The sequence below is a fragment of the Lytechinus variegatus genome, chromosome 1 (assembly GCF_018143015.1).
Source record: "Lytechinus variegatus isolate NC3 chromosome 1, Lvar_3.0, whole genome shotgun sequence".
Taxonomy (NCBI): domain Eukaryota; kingdom Metazoa; phylum Echinodermata; class Echinoidea; order Temnopleuroida; family Toxopneustidae; genus Lytechinus; species Lytechinus variegatus.
This window is the reverse complement of record NC_054740.1, coordinates 67,343,383-67,348,574: the sequence shown is the minus strand read 5'-3', so window position 1 is coordinate 67,348,574 and position 5,192 is coordinate 67,343,383. Positions and strand designations below refer to the sequence as shown.

At 37.8% G+C, this 5,192-nt stretch overlaps 1 long non-coding RNA gene across 1 annotated transcript; it reads left to right on the top strand.

Moving 5' to 3' along the window:
* The first annotated feature begins 376 nt into the window (after nucleotides 1–376).
* LOC121420498 lies at nucleotides 377–4,747 on the top strand. The gene is made up of 3 exons (XR_005970770.1): nucleotides 377–627; nucleotides 1,585–2,353; nucleotides 3,500–4,747. It is a non-coding gene; the product is annotated as an uncharacterized LOC121420498 (long non-coding RNA).
* Nucleotides 4,748–5,192: the final 445 nt, after the last annotated feature.

Genomic DNA, 5,192 nt, shown 5'->3' with positions numbered 1-5,192 from the left:
TTTGTGCTCCAAACAAGTCTCTGGTAGTATTTGACTTAAGGGTCGGTGATACGCTACTTTGATGGGGGAGGGGGAAACCACAAGGTAACATCATTTTTTCCAATTGAAATAGCTGAAAAACGGCGCTGTATGAACGGGCTCTGTGTCTGTTTTTATGACGATATTAAAGAGAAACGAAAGATGCAACTAGATTATTTCTTTTCTATTTTTTTTTCCATCAGCGCAAATATATATTGACGTCGACCAACACATCTACCCCATTGGGGATAGTGCAAGTACACCCTGAGCGACAATTGGAAGTGGACGATGCTCGAATTAACTCTAAAATTATTCGGTAAAAGTGCTCCATGAATATAATTATTGTGTACAACCAACATTGGGCATTTCTTTTCGGCATTTTATTTATCCAGTGTGATGAAAAATTTACCCATTCTAAGGTAACTGCTGATTATTTTTTGATCTTACTGGACAATATGCTACACGAACTGTGTAAAGTACTACCCCAGATTGGTTGGACACATAATTACCCTCGTGGTGGTAAAAATTTAACCAAATATTTTTTTCCACAGTGTACACCGTACACCATTCATGCCGTCTGGTCATCGAGAAATAATCAGAGCAGCTATTGTAAGTATATCAGTAACAAAATGTGCGAGCGCGAAGTGCGAGCTGATTTTTTTTTTATATTCAGACCTGAAAAGGGGAAATGTCAAGCACAGTTTGATTAAATGAACAGGATAAGAACATTACGAACCAATAATGAGAATGCGAAGCGCGAGTTAATTTTGTTTTTGATCTACTGAGTCCTCTAGGTGAGTGTTTCATAAAGTTTTTTATAAGTTAAAAGCGACTTTAAGATCGACTGGTGAACCTTTCTTACGTGCTAATTACTCGCCAATGAACATTTAATGGTGAAAATCACTACAAAAAAGAATCACCAGTCGGTTTTAAAGTCTCTCCTAACTTACAGCGTTATGAAACACCCACTAGAAAGGGAAATTTCAAACGTCGTTTAAATTAATGAATATTACAGGATAACAACATCTTTGAATAAATAATCCCCATGCATTTCTTTCTCTCTCTTTTACATTTCTTCATTCCTCTTCCCTTTCCCTTCTCTTTTTCTCCGTCTTTCCTCCATCTCTCCCTCTTTCCTTCCTTTTCCAAATACCTTATTTTTTTTTCTCTTTTTGCACTTCCCTTTCATTCTCTTCTCTCTTTCTTTTCCACCTTCCGTTATTTCCTCTTTAGCTTACGAATCTTTTCTATTCTCAGTTATTTTTTTACCCATCTCTTCTTCCCCGCTTCCTTCCCCCTTTTCCCTTGAAATCCTTTTCTTCTTTATTTCCCCTCTCCCTTTCCATTCTTTTCTCGTCTCCATTTATTCATACCTCCTTCTCATTTCCCTTTCACTCCCTTTTTCTGTTTATCCTTTTCAGAGTTACTCTATTATATTGGAATTTAATCCATACATAATAGAATTTTACTCCGACTATAAAGGAACCCACGTCTGAACGAGGCTATATAGAAGAAAAATGGAAGTTGTCTGTAAATCTATTTCACTTATGTTGCTTTTCCCATCAGCTCAAGAATGAATCTGTTGTCGACTCAGACTTCTACCCCATATTGGATGCGATCGATTACCGCCTCGTGGATGAATATCATATCACCTCAGAATCATTGGCTTGGAATAGACATGGGGAGCGTTTCATGACAAGACTTGTCGGATGTTTTATCTGACAAGTCCTGTTTTATCCCACAATTACCATAGTAACAATCAAGTCAAGGAAAGTTGTCGAGTCTGACAACCTGTCGGACAAAAATGTTGATGAAACGCCCCCGGACTTACGGTGCACATCCCCATCCACGCGGCCTGGTCATGAATAGAGGAACAGGCGGGGAACTCCCACTTCCCTGGAGCAGGCGAGGAACTTCCACTTCCTTGGAGCAGGCGAGGAACTCCCACTTCCTTGGAGCAGACGAGGAACATCCAGTCCCCTGGAACAGGCGAGGAACTCCCACTGTCCGGGAGCAGGGGAGGAACACCCACTTCCCTGGAGCAGGCGAGTATCAAGACCCACTTCGCTGAAGCAGGCGCGGAACTCCCACTTCCCTGGAGCAGGCGAGGAATTCCCACTTCCCTGAAGCTGGCGCGGAACTTCCACTTCCCTGGAGCAGGCGAGGATCTCCTACGTACTTCCCTGGAGCAGGTGAGGAACTCCCACTTCCCTGGAGCAGACGAGGAACTTCCACTTCCCTGGAGCAGGTTTTCATCAGGAGGCGATGGTGGATCAGGTGGATTAATTCGGAGGCATTGCTGAAGGCATCCCGCATGTGGTTACGTTACCTTGTGGTGAGATGATATCTGATGTTATCAAGTTATCAAGTTCATTTATTTTTTTATTTTTCATTCACCATAAAAACATGATTACATACAAAGGAGAAATATTATAAACAATTAAAGGTAATAAGAACAAAAGAAAATACAATTACATAACAAAAGGTTTTATGGGAATTGAGGACGACAAAAAGAGCTAAAAGCCTTATAAACGCCGACCTCTTATACAAAGTTAAAGCAATGCGTTGTATATATACAGAGTAAGAACAGCAAGAAATAAACAACATACAGATGGATGGGGGTAAAAACAAGACTTGTATCTAAAGTAGACCCCAGAAAAAAAGTTAATTTGAATCAATAGAGAAAAGTCACACGAGCATAACGCACTAAAAATTTCATCCAAATTGGATGACAAATAAAAAAAGTTTTGAAATTTTTAAGATTCGCTAATTTTTCACCCGATAAGGCACATTTCAGTTCCGTGCAAATAAGAGATTTGATGATGTCCCTCACTCACTATTTCTTTTGTTTTGAGAATTTAATATCGTATCATTTAAAGTGGAACGTTATAGATGTGAAAGGTTCTTCAAGGAAACACTACACTCTTAAAACAAATCAGTCAAATTGACTAGACAAGTAGTCAGCTGCATGGGTGTAAATGATAGTCTAGTTACATTTCTGACATATATTCTAGTCAGAAATAACTAAATTCTACTAAAATACGACTAGAATAACAGTTGCAGCCAGCTGACCCTAATAATTAGTCTTATTGATTGATTTGTTTTAGAGTGTACCGTTTTGCTATACCTGAAATTGTAAAAAAAAGTGCTACATCTTTTCCCCTTCACCCCGAACAAGGACTCTAACTATATAATCTGTAAATAGATTCATAAAACAATTCTTTGGTGATTCTTCTCTCATGGTGGGTTCTCGTAACAATACATGGCCTGTCATTTGGACTCTTTGGATATCCTCTGACAAACCTTTTGGGACCTTTTCAGGTCTGGAGGTGAAAGGTCGTATCGATAATACGAGCAAAATTTGGATGCAGTCTTGTTAACAATTCTCCTACGTGGTTTCATATAGACCAACTTTTATGATTATATGGAAGGAAATACCGGTAAATAAATTTAAATCTCCCGCTTGTTTATATCAATACAGGTGTTCCGAAACTTTTGAAGGATGGTGTACCATGTGGATACCATGGTTTGAAAGTTCACCCAATGCAGTCTCGTCATGGTGAGGGTGTGATTGATCTAGGATCCGGTTGGTTTTCCGCCTTCCCAAGCCAGAGGACCTTTTCTTTAATTTTCCAGAGGACGTAAAATGCTATACAATAAGATTGGTTGGTGCAAAACAGGTTAACCAAATCGGTTCATCAGTTCAACTTCTATGCGGGGATTTTTTTAAACATTATAAGTCGTGTTCTCTGGGACATTCCAACACTGTAATGTAAAGTATCTACTAGTAATAGTTTAAAGGAGGAGGCTTTATTTAGTTGATTAGTTTGTTCTCCAAATTTGTTTAAGGCTTGTTTTAGATTTCGGTAAAAACACAACATAGTCATGATGATTTTAGTGGTGATCCCGTAAGGAATGCTAACTTTGTTGAAGATGAATCCATCAAATTTCGTCTTCATTATACTTTAATGGGCAGTGTTTTGTAAAGCTCGGTCGCTTCATTTTCTCGCATAATTCCTAAAAAAATGAATAATTTCGCGCCCCTATTAGCCTCCTCATAGGCATAATTGAGGCTCAGTGTTTGCAAAATTCCTTTAAACAAGTTTAAACAAATTTGATCTAAAAGAAATGTTTCTTGTGGGCGCATTAAACAGAAAATGGAGAGAAAATATAAATTAAAATCTTTATAATGCAGAAAGTATTTGAATTCCACACTTTTCTTAGAGCTCAGTCGGTTTGCTTCCTCACCGAGTGTTTTTTTTTCCTTTCAGGATTTTACGGCATTAAAGCCTTGCTACCGCTTAGGCCTTAACTATTTGAATGCCACTATATTGTTGATTGTACTCCTTATATTTTTCATGATTTTTTTTATCCTCTATTGGGTGTATGTGGCAATAGCTAACTTTTTTAAATTATGCCTCTAAATGTCGTTTATTATTTGCAATTGTATTTGACAAGGTGAATATTTTCCACTGTTCTTTCCTGTTATTATTACTGTTGCTTGAGTCACGAATATCTCGTGTAATCTGTTAAAACTTACTGAAATGAAATGAGGTTTGGTTTACAATCAGGGTACACCAGTCTATCTCATTGAACAAAAAAAAAACTGTTTTGCATTCCTCACCTTTTTTATGGCGAAAATCAAGGTGAAATAATAGGTAAATTGCCAATTTGTCTATTGCCAACTCGTCCACTCATCACATGCTCTACCTTCGTTTAGTCTAATGCCATTCCGTCTATTGTCTAACAACCATTTAGTCCAATATTCACTTCATCTAATCACCAGTTCGTCTATGAACATTTCGTCTAATAAAAAGTTGGTCTAATACCCATTTTCTTTTCATTCACTTCGCCCAATTGGACAAAATGGTGAGAGAAGGAAATGGCAATTAGACCATGTGTATAGGGGACGAATTGATAATAGACCAAATGGTAGTAGACGAGTTGGCATTTAGACGAATTGGCATTGGACCCAATCAACCCAATAATATTTCTTTTAAGCTGTGAGGCATGATGTCACAACCGAATTTGTGTTTTAATGTCTAATTGTACATTTTGGTTATGTGTTTTGTCAAATGATGATTCTTCGGAAAAGGGCACTTTTTGACGAAAAATGATTTTACAACATTCGAACAAAAAATATTTAATCTGTAGTTTCTGGGGTTTCAAAAATA